The sequence below is a fragment of the Dermacentor variabilis genome, chromosome 6 (assembly GCF_050947875.1).
Source record: "Dermacentor variabilis isolate Ectoservices chromosome 6, ASM5094787v1, whole genome shotgun sequence".
Lineage (NCBI taxonomy): Eukaryota > Metazoa > Arthropoda > Arachnida > Ixodida > Ixodidae > Dermacentor > Dermacentor variabilis.
This window is the reverse complement of record NC_134573.1, coordinates 33,071,570-33,083,830: the sequence shown is the minus strand read 5'-3', so window position 1 is coordinate 33,083,830 and position 12,261 is coordinate 33,071,570. Positions and strand designations below refer to the sequence as shown.

The window sequence follows — 12,261 nt, the reverse complement described above, 5'->3', positions numbered from 1 at the left end:
CCTGCATGAGGACTGCAATCACGCGTGACGCGTGCTTTAGTAATTTACGTTTATGTATTTTACTATAAAAAGTAGCATAAAATATTTCCGGAGGTCTTGCCGTATATATACAGGTTCTTATCCTTGCACGTATAAAAATTGAATCATTTGCTCGTTCCGCGCGACAATCGGTAGTATTTGAGCGATGTACATCCAGTTCCGGCTTCGCGCTATTGGCTAGTCGCTCATAGCACTTTCGGGCGACGAGCGACGATTTCTAGATTTCCAGAACCGAGCCATCTGTTCAAGCGACGGCCCGTTTTGTCGCTCGTCGCCGTCGCGCACTAAATCGCTCTCACAGTGTTTATCCTAAGACTGAACTGTTTTTGCTCATGTATTGAAATGCTGTGATTATAGGTAGGTCTGGTTTTGTCTCCTGTTGCGGTTTTCGCGCACGGTGCGAAAGTGAAAGGATGCTTATGTCTACGAACTCGGTGAATTGTCGAGCAGCTAGTTATGCATCGGCATCGAATATAACGGCTGCTGTGTGGAATTGCAATTGCAAGGGCGCTTTGCATACGCTTATTGTTTTGGACATGCCTTTGCATTTGTTAATATGAGTTGGCGTGTCAAAGTTATGTCATATGAATAGCTAAATCAGCCTTCCTCTGGGGGTTACAAGCGTAATGTGTGCATTTTGATATTGCATGGCAGATCAAAATGTGTTTATCGCTTGAATATTTTTAGAGTAGAAATAAAATATCAAAATAAAATGTTGCTTTAATTCCGTGTTACCAGTCTGTCGTACACATAACAATAGGTTGGTGTAATAAACTAGTAACTGCGGTTTAACTGCAACTTTTACATGCTTTCAAGAATCTAAAATGCTAGATTTCAAACTGCAGCAGTAAGTCCGGTCTGTAAAAAATGAACTCCATTGCGCACCTCATACATGAAAATAAGTTCATGCTTTTTAGTAAGCTTAGATGCAGGCCGCAGTGAACTTTCTTGTTAGTATTGAAATGTGGGTAAGCTTGCCATAACAAGCCTTGTTGGCCTTTTTTATAGGCACATCCATATATCCATTGAACTGAAGGACAATATTTTCATCCCTACTGAGCATCATGTTTGCAGCTATAATCCTCAAATTATGGCTTCAGCAGTGGCACAACCAGGGATGGTGCGGGGGGCACACTGGGCACGTGCTTAGGATGTGTCACAAGTGGTGTTTGCGATACACCAGACTCATGACAGACCTATGATGTCTGAAAATGACCAATATTCTATTCATTCGCAGGAGTATTCGAACATTCGTGCCGAACGAGGATGAACTGTCCGTTATTCTTTTTTGTGTAAATCTAAAATTGAAGTTAATTTAGCAGTTGACTGTTGCAGTCATTGGGATGTTTTGCAGGCATTTCACTAAGAAGACTAAGAGCTAAGACTTTCTTTGATTGCCATGGCCTTGACTGTCTTGATGTTGTTTTTCACCATGCCCTTGTGTTGACTTTTGCATACGATATTTTTCAGGCACCCGCTTTATATAACGCAAGAAGGCAGCTGCAAGGACACGAGGATGTGAAAGAGCCAGTGCAGCGCGACTTCACGTAGTGCAGAGGAGCCAATGCCGAAAAATCAAAATACATTGGCATGCAATTTGGACAAAAAAACTAGTATGTGGGTATATTGGGTGCACCATTTGACCAAATGTAAACAAAATCAAGATACAGTATGTTACACCAAGATGAAAATTCTCACGTGCTCCAGGCAGTCATCTTAACATGGTATACTTATGTAATGTCTTCGATTGGAAAGTCAAATCAAGTATGCTCTCTGGAGACAAACACATAGCAGCAAGTGTCATTGAAAAGTTAGAAATGTGTTTTAAAAAAGCTGATTAGTTCTGAAAAGTGACTGCTTTTTGTCTTGCCTCTCAACAGATATATCCATGTGATAAAAAAATAGTGGTACAATGAAATTGCACATTTGCTTAGTGACATGATACATACTTGCAATGAGCACGGTGCCTGTGTTTACTATAAAAAGCAACAGCCCATGCTTGGTTAGGTTAGGCCCACTTCACCATGCAGGCATGGGTGATCGGCGCTTTTATTTTATTTCTGTGTCGTGAGGTTTATTGACGTGCGTATAGGTGCAATGGCACGCAGTATGGCTAGTACAAAAAAAAAGGGGGGGGGCAGGTGTATGTAGCTCACTGTACACGACACAGGGAAAAGGAAATCCGTGTTCAGCAACTATGTTAAATGCCATGCATGTAAATTTTACAACGCTACTCATTCGAAGCGCGCACAGGTGCATATTGAAGAAAAGTTTTCCAGGGTACATAATTTAGTGCGTAATTTACACTAATTTTGCTCTAACCACAATACATAATAAATTGAATATACTGCACGGAAAAACCTAGAGCGAATTCAATTGTGTGTCAGCTTCGTGTGTATAAATATAACCTTTCCTATGCATTAGGTTTTTCGCGTAATGCATTACCAGTTGACAGCCTATCTTATCATGTGTACTCTGTTTACATTACAGTTGTTTATTAGTTTACTCATTTGTTTTGCAACTTATGAAATGCCGGTGTATATATATTTTCAACATTTGACATAACCCTGTATGTTTTGTAGGGACAACCCAGGACGTGCATTTCTCAGCACCCAGTCAACTGCCAGAAGTGACTCGAACACAGGCCACCAGTAAGTGGACATCAGTTGCAATTTCACATTGTGCAGTTGGCTGCTGCCTTGTACTGAGGCTTTTTTTTTAATGAGATGGTGGTGTCGTTCTAATGTACATTTTGACCACAAAGGTGCGATCATGTCTCGCTGAGGCATATATGTTTGCTATTCTCTGCGAGGGACGTGTTCCCGTGTTCGTGAAGCATATGTGTTTGGCAGTATTCTCGCCCAATGAGTCAGATATAAACACTAACTCGCCACTGCCGGCAAGTAGTTGCGAGAAACACAATATGTTATGACGCTGTAAAGTTATTTCATTAATTCGAAGGAAAATTTTGCAGCAGGAAAAAAGGTTGATATTCCAGGCAAACATTTCTTTTTCTCACAAGTTATTTAACCAAACTGTGGATGCGTGAAATTCGTGACTTATGAATAGATTTTAATTCATCCTTTAGTAATGCTTCTAAATGAGACAAGAAATAGCATGTGACTACCTCTACAATCAGCAGATCATACACTTACAGTCATAAGTGGTAGTTCCATGCAGTCTCGCACTCTATATAACCTTTCCTTTCAGCAGCATTGGAACTGGCGGCTGCGTTTTCAGAAGGAGGAGTGCACTTGGCACTGTATATGTATGTGTGAATTCGGTTTTCTTTGTATGTGTCGGCTCATTGACAAAAACAGTGCAAAAATCAGTTGTACCATGAGGCTGACGACGCCTTCTGCTGCTAGAAATGCGGCACTTCATATTTTATAGTACTGCATGACATTTAAATCAAAGCTAGCACATAAAATGATCAAGAAAACTAACCGCTGTTATAGAATTTTCCTCAAAGAAAGCTTGTCCTTTATGGGCTGTGTTAATCTGAGCTCTCCACCGATGTTTCAGTAGTATTATCCCTTAGTGAGTGAGAGATTGGGGGCAATTAATCGTGTTAATCTTTAAATAGTGTCCTAATTATGTGTATTTGTTCCAACAAAGTTGTTTAGATTACTTTATTGTGTAGTGTAAAGCTTATGAAACCATCAGCAACTAGTGAGTTGCTAACATGCATATGCATTTGTCACTATACAGGTGGCACTCGGCTGTACCACTGCAGTGCTGCAGAAATTGCCAGCACCAGCGGCTTTGCAACAGCTGTTTCACAGCATGTCGGTATGTGCTAATTTATAGTTATGTTGGGATGGGTTAGTATTATGGACCACTGCTACTCTGTATTGTGACAGATCGATATGATAAGTGATGTGATGGGCACAGCGAAAATCTGTGAATGTTTTACTATGGTACATAAAAAGGCTCTCCTTTTCGTCACTGGAGCAGGGGAGAAGAGCATGCAGGCACTCCTGAATGTACATATATTTCAAAACATGATATATATATATATATATATATATATATATATATATATATATATATATATATGTACACACACACATACAATTAAACTAAAGGCAGGCCATTCCATCTTTCATTTTGAATTGACTTGTACAGCACAAAAATACAACACAGACCACAGAGACGCCCGCATGTTAACAGGTTTGATACACACAATAATTCAACAGATTTGATACTTCAGGTGTGCTATTTTACGCAAGGCGGAAGGGAAAGGGGAGAAAACCAGAAAAAAAAGTGGAGTGGAAAAGAAAGGAATCGTGCCAAAAAGAATGAGAAACATCGTGCAGCCAGGATCACCAGCAGGACATCTAAAAAGCACTCTGATAAAATTACATACAGGGCAACCTTACGTATTGTTTCAATCAGCTCAGATCACATGCAGCCATTACTGCAATCAAGTTGCTTCCTTATGTCATGAGGGAATGATGTGGGCCCAAAAAACTGTTTAGAGCTGAAGGATTATGTTCCCTGTTAGCCTCATTACCTGCTTTTTATCATATTGTTATCAGCTGCTTATGTTAGGGACAAAAAGTAAGAGTACGAGCTTTTTCCTGATTCGCCATTCTACACAACATGTCTTTGTGACTACATGTACATGCAGATGATCCATAGATGAAAACTATTCAGTACAGTAGAATCTCATTACAAGATACACTTGGTTGTAAGAGACATATGAAAATGGTTTGGTTGGTTTTCCGATGTTTGCCACGTTAACAGCACTGTACACAAGAGACACCGTTGTTACTAACGACTTTTTAAGTATTCACTACTTCGAAGGGACACAACCCAGACACATTCACTTCATGCACCTTGTGTGCTCCGAAGGGCGTAAAGATCATGCAATCCTCACACAAGTCAATTGCGCATGTCTCTTTAGCATGAACTAGAAAAGGAGGGCAACGAGGACAGTGCAGCGCAGAAAGTGTCGACAGTTGAAGCTGACGAGCGTCTAAGAGCACCTCAAAGGCACTGCGAGCAACAAGGCTTGCAAAGTGAAGTGTTTAACTTCCAGAAGTTAGGAAGGAAGCTAACACAATCTATAGTCACTAAAAAGCTGTGAATGTCTTCGTTAAAGGGCCCCTAAACCACCGAGGTTGAAATTTAGTTGCGGTGTTGCAGTTGTACATGTTAAGGCAACGAACACGTAGCTACGAGAATTTTTCGAAACGGTGCAGTAATAGTGGAGCTACGTGTTTGATTATCGAAAAGTAGTCCCCGCTCATTTTACTCTTTCATCTGATACACGCCATCTGGACAGTATCGTCTTTTCCTCGCCTAGTACACCTGCAAATGTTACGGGACAGGCCATCACCAACGAGCTCTGTTGCTGCCGCGCAGGCCCGTCGTCCTGCGAGGGGCGGCGCTAATGACCTCGCCAATACAATAGAACTGTATGGTGACTCTAGTTGAAGCGCCTCATAGGGAGACCCTTCTGTTGGCGTTTCTGTTCTTTGCCCCCATTGGCTGCCCACGATGGCATCGCGAGCAACGCGACGAGGAAGAAGGAGTGTGTATTTGCTTGCAGGCCTTGCCGGCAGTCGTACACTTTCATTCAACCAATCGACAGCACCGGAAACTGGTGACATCATCAGAGACAGCCTGCTGATGTCAGGACAATCTGGGGGGTGCAGGATAGGTCCAGAGAGGCGCACGGGGCCGTTTTCTTCAAATTGTGGTGCTCCCACAGTGCTACGCACTGTGGCGTTTGGCATCGTAAATTGTGACGGCATTATGATTTTGATGCGCGTGTTTACTTGAAATGTTCAAAAAATGTCGAGAAGTGGTTTAGGGGCCCTTTAAGCCACCCTGAGCAATTATTCCTTCAGATATATCTAAACATACTTTAGTGATGATACATAATAAAGTGATCTAGTCTGGCTCCTCAGTGTTTTAAAATTTTTGCTTTGGAGAGACATGTTTCCTGTGCCTCTTGAGTATCTCTTCTAATGAGGCCTGACTGTAATGTAGACACACAATTGTGTAACTCCTCCTGCAAGTATTATTCATTAAGCCTGGTCACTGATGTGCAAAGCTTGTGGTTAAGTTTTGATGTCCGTACTTTTTAGAGCTATGTTTATTAATTCAGGCTGTTCTTATTGGTTCTTCGATGCAGGAGACAATGCCTACGAAATTATTGGCCCTGATGACGAGAGCCCTCAAGGGGCAAACGACATCTCTGTTGCAGAAGTGAGCCCGGTACCACCTGAAGTTACCATGACAGGTGGCACGGCAGCAATAGATACAGAGACGGCCATGTCTACTGCAGCTGCAACAGTGCACGAGGAAAGCAGCTGTGTGTCAGCATCAGCAGCAGTGTCAGAAGGAACCGCACCAGGCCTGGTAGAGCAACATGTGTGCTATCACTGTGACTTTTTTTGTAGTGCATACAACTCATTTGCTCAACATACAAAAGCTTTTCTCCACGACTGTGAGCCAGTGTTCTTGTGCAGCAAGTGCAAGACTAAGTTAAGTGTTATAACACAGTACAAGCATCACTTTAAGATATGAAAACATATTACAGTTGTTGCCTCCCCAGCCAGCCCACATAGCGACAACAATGTGGAACACATGGTGGGACACACCTCTTCTCCATTAGAAGATAGTAGAGACTGTCAGTGTTGTTGTTAGATTAACTGGTCTTTGTAGGCAACTAGAAGGACAACATAGGTGTCATAAGATTGTTGTTTATGTTGCTGAAGAGGTAAAAAAGAAGTTTGATGCAGCTGAAGTGCCAATTGATATTGAGCAAATCAAAAACAACTACCTGAGAAAGCAACACTATCGAAATTTGGGTATCTATGTGCCGCCAACTCCGGTAAGGATGGCATAGGACAGAAGTGTGACACTGCTGTTCCATCACTGGTCACAGTGAGCAGTGACTTGTAGGGCAAGAGAGTCAACTGAAACGAACATTATGGCATAGTGTCATGCTCCCATGTGACCACTTTCCATGTTATTTTGCGTGGTACAGCTCAACCTCCAGAAACGAGACTGCAACTTGTCTGTAAAAAGCTTTCACAAAAAATTATTCATAACACTATTAACACAGCAGTATCTTCTTTTTTTGTGGGTTCGAGGTTCCCGGGTGTCCATTAATGCAAAAATTGCGGAAAAAAAGAACATGTGTCGTACTTACACCTTTTTAACACGTACGAGGGGGACAGAACTTTTCTAGTCATGCATCTTCATCATACTATCAAGTATTTAAATGCCTTTTATAATTATTATTACCAGTTATATCTGAGTGCATTGTATGCATTTAGCAGGTGTAAAATCAGGTCAGTTGCCTTATCTGCTAGAGAGCCCTATATTCAAGAAATTTGAATTAAAATAGGTACGTTAGAGACGCAGTCTTTCAGCACTTTATTGCGTGTGGTTTAAGCATTGTTCAATACTTTTGTGGATGGCAGTTTCAACCGGCACAGCACTGCGCTTTGTGACGGTCACGTGTCTTCAAAGCGGTGTTTACCATTTGTGTTGATCTGTTTGTGTATTCATAGAGCAAGTTCTTAATTTATTTTTTTCCGCATTCTTGTGCTTGCACTAAGCTTGTATAAGGCAGTTACAAAATGGTCGTCACTATAACGAACTGTTCTGTTGAGCTTACACTTGCAAATAATAGTGTTCAGATGGCCGCACTTCTATGTAGGTGCACCGATAGCTTTGTGTATGTTCTCATGCTTGTGTAAAGCTTATATAAGCTAGTTACAATATGTATGTCTCTAAGCATTGTGATATTCTTTAAAGAACTGCTTGGTTGGTTTTACACTTGCGAATTAGTATTGAGGTGGTTGTATTTCCATGTAGGCCCACTGCTAGCTTTCTGTGTGCTCACGTGTTTGTATTAAGCTTTTACAAGGGAGTTACAGCATGTACGTCACTAAGCGCTGTGATATTTTTAAAGAACTGCTTTGTTGGTTTTACACCTGTGAGTAATATTACTCGGGTGGCACAAGTCATGTGTAGGTACACAGGGACAATTTGTATACATTATGCTCATGTAAAGCAGTTACAAAGTGTATGTCACTAATCACTGTAATATTTGTTGAAGAATTGCTGTGATGGTTTTACACATGTGAATAATTGTGGTCAGGACACAGTAGTTGCGATGTATAGTTGAATTTATACAGTGCCAAGACATGGGCTGTATACGTACCAAAAGAAATGTATGTCATTATATTGTTGTGATTATTACTGTGTGGATTTTATTAAACTCTAATAAAATTTTTTCTTGTATCTACTGAGGTATGGCAATTTGTCATGCAACCAAACTGAGGACCTGAACTTGTGCATACAAATAAACAGCTAATTTAAGAGTATACTGCTCATATTCTGCGAAACCAGTTTAACAAATCTTGTACTACAATGCTGGAAAAATGACAGAGCTAACAGGGATGTACAGAAAGAGTTTTCACTGGCTGAAGGAATGCCCCACACTGGAGTTGGTAATGTTGCGTTTATTGGAGTAGAACTGTAAGTGCACTTCTATTAAAAATGGGACAGTAAATGCAGAAACATAAGGCAGACGAGCAGATGTGGCACATTTTTCTCAGGGCCCTCCATGCCTACTACTGCATTTCTAGTCATCCTGTGCTCTTCGTATAAGCCCCTGTTCAGCCAAGGTTTTTACTCCATGACAGTTGTTCTACTGGGTTCGTAGCAATATTGAAAAAAAAATGCAATGGTTTTCAAGAACTTTCGAGGCCCCGACACAGTAACTTCAAGGACCTCGTGCAATTTTTTTAGTAGTTTGGACAGGCAATAACTTGTTCAACAACATCGTTAACTTTAATGCAAACAAAAGAATACAAAACAAATCCCATTTCACTGATTTCAAACATTTGAAAGACTGCTAATTTGCCTTTCACCGCCCATCACTAAACGCACACAAGAAAGCATTTCAAGAAAGCGCTCAAAGTTTTTCTGCAATAGCACAATTAACTACTTGGACCTGCAACATTTGCAGTTTTTGAATACTGTTTGGTTTGACAGTGTATGAGATGTCATCTGTTCATCTGTTGCCTCAGCTTTTCACCACCAAATAAGCAATAGTCATTTGTAATTTCCTTTTATTGTGTCTGTAGCTCTCAATTTACTCATCACGGCTTTTCTTTGAATGCCTCAACTGTTGAGCTTCCTGCTTTTGCTCCTCCAAGTACATTTGTCGCCGGTTCCATGTGCCTAAAACTGGTATCTGCAGCTCCTTTGTAATTTCAACTTTAAGGATGTCGCTTTCCTTCTATTCCACAGACAATTCTCTGTGACATGCGAAGAGCGTCACAGAAGGGAAAAAAACGCTTAGCAGTGTCTGCTAAGTCTAGCCAAGTGTACAAATTTGAGGACTTTCCAGTACTTCTAAAAATTCCAGGGTTTTCGATGCCTTGAAAATGGCATTTTAGAAATAAAGGGTTTTCAAGGATCGCTGCAAACCCTGGATTCTCGCACCTAAATAATTTTACAAGCTTATTTTGGCATGGAGTTCGGAAATTCATGCTTTTTAGCTAACGCTGCACTATCTCTGTACATTGAAGCCACGAGAGCGCAACCATTTTGGAGTAAAGAAAAATACTGAAAGCTTTTAATACCACTCTTTTCGTATGGAGCTTCGTATTGCCTAGATAAGTTTACGAATGTGCCTGGTTTTGGTGGGCGTTTCTTCGACATTTTCTGTGAGAAGTAGATGACTAACCCCCGTATTCAGAAATGTATCTTAATACAAAGCTCATGCTTGACTTTATATAAACGACGCCTGGTGCGAACGTCCCCCAGACGCTCACTGCCTTTCTTTTGGTGCGTTCACGACTTGCGTCATTTAGATCAAGCCAAGCATGGGCTTCAAGTTATGATGCATTTCTGAATATGGGGGTAAGCGTGCGCAATTCCGTGCGACGCATTGTGCTATTGACACTGAGAGGAAACAGGGGAAAACAAAGTTAACGCCCTATGCTCCTAAACTTTCGCGTACCTGTGGTGTGCGTGTATCGTGGAAGAAGAAACAGCGCAAACACCAGGACGAAAAAAAGCATCAACCACACCAGCGCTTCGTGGTGTGGTGCATGTTCTTGCGTCGTCCTTGTGTTGCGCTGTTTCTTCTAAAATGCTCAACCAACTAGACGGCAAGTCCATACTGTGCATATATATTGAACACACGTATGAATGTAGATGGTCTTCGAAGCTTTTAGAACGAGCACTGCCACAGGATACGAGCAGTGCACGCGTAACAAGTGGACACATTAGTCATTTAAACATGCGTGCCAATGCATGTGACGCGGCTATCGGCATAAGCAGTATCCAAATGCTGGAATGCATGCTCTTCAAAACGCTAACGATCCGCTGCTAATGCAGGACAACAGCTCACAGCGGACTGAACCAAACTCTAAACTAATGCACTTGAAAAGAACGCCTACACGGCAGCGTGAGGCACGTCGAAATGCCTGGTACTCGCGTCGCAGTTGACCACATACGAATGCAACTGGCGGAAAAAATAAACAGAAATGCTCACCAGTATACGCGCGACTTAAATTCACATACGTGGATGGTTGGCACGATACTTTGTATCCGCGTATTTTCGGAGAACATATAATGCATGGACTGGAAAAGCACTCGATCTTGAGCTGAACGGCACATTTGTTATTTTCCTGGGGTGACGACAAGCCGTGAATAGTTGTCACGTCGTCGTCTACGTTGTATTCCTTCGTTAGTCGTAGCAAGGAATGGAAATGATGCAAACGCAAACGTATTCCAGTACACAACAGCACAGCACACTGCAGAGAAACTCCACCCACCGCAGCCGAGTCCTCAAATACATTTGTTATATATATATATATATATATATATATATATATATATATATATATATATATATATATATATATATATATATATATATATATATATATATATAACCTCTAAAAGAACACGACTGAGCGTGGTGGCTTTGTGGTGTAATGGTTAGGATGTGTGCTTTAAATTGTATAGATGCGAGTGTACGCGGGTTCGAATCCACGTGATGTATAGAGCAATGTGGTTCTCCATAAGTATGTGATTCCCTCGACTATTGTGTTCTAATTAGATTATGTGTCTCCTGATTGTGCAGTGTGCGAAGATAATTGCAGATTAAATGTTCACTAGCTTTTTTTTCTCCGCAGTGGCGTTCGGGACGCATACGCATAGGCCGAGTCCGAGCAGTCGCGCCTCATGGTAGGCAGCAAATGGCCAGGACAAATAACTTTAAAATTCTGCATAACATTGCTCACGCCTATTCTCAAGGCCGCTTGGAATTGGGCCACTGACTCTGAGGAGCCGCCTAGAGAACGGTGTATCAGCGACCCTAATTTGATCTGATTTCCTGCCTGCATGCGTGGCCAGGACTTCGCTAAGAGGGTATTGGGAAGAGTACTAGCACTCTGTTTGGGGGAGTAGAAGTACTCGGTCTGGTGGAGTGCCATTACCCCTGCGGTGAGAGTATTGGCACTCTGCGGAAGAGTACTAGCACTCCCTGTGGGAAGAGTATTATCACTCTGCAGAAGAGTACTAGCAATCCCTTGCGGTGGAGTAACAAAACTCTATCAACAGGAGTTGACCTACTCTCTCTCAAAGAGGGTCGATCTACTCTCGAAAAGAGAGTGAAATATGGGACAAGCCGCTACTCCCTCAAAGAGAGTGCCCGGCACTCTCTTTGTTTTTAGAGTGTAGGTGTAAGGGAAAGCAGGCGAGGGTGAGCCGGAAAAGATGGCGGCTTGGTGTGGCAGCCTCTTATAGCGCGGGGAAAATGAGCGCCGAATTTTCCCGTGTGCCCTCTAGGAGGGGGGTGGGGGATAGGGTAGCTCGCGCCTCCGCTTCTACTCCGACCGAGGGTGCGCATGGCGAGGCCGCGCGCGTCATCGCGGTAATCTGCGGTGGGTTGGAAGGGTGGCGACCCTAAAATGGCTCATTCTTCGTGTGCGCTGTGTTCAAGCGTGCCTAGTTCGCGTTGAAGCGAGATGCACTGCGAAGGGAAATTCGTTCGCCTGTGTTGCCGCTCTTCATGACGCCAGCGTTCTCACAGCGAGTGTTTGCGTTCATCGAGTGGGATTTGTTGAGTTTTGATTGTGCGCACGTGACACCGTGTGCTAATTTAGTTAGCAAGTGAACGTTTTAGAGCAGATAAAACTGGAAAATTTGCTGCATATGGCTGGGTAATGAATTGCT

At 42.2% G+C, this 12,261-nt stretch overlaps 1 long non-coding RNA gene across 1 annotated transcript; it reads left to right on the top strand.

The window, feature by feature from the left end:
* Window positions 1–2,479: 2,479 nt before the first annotated feature.
* LOC142584119 (uncharacterized) lies at window positions 2,480–6,291 on the top strand. Its single transcript, XR_012828705.1, has 3 exons — window positions 2,480–2,690; window positions 3,751–3,831; window positions 6,185–6,291. It is a non-coding gene; the product is annotated as an uncharacterized LOC142584119 (long non-coding RNA).
* The last annotated feature ends 5,970 nt before the right edge of the window (window positions 6,292–12,261 follow it).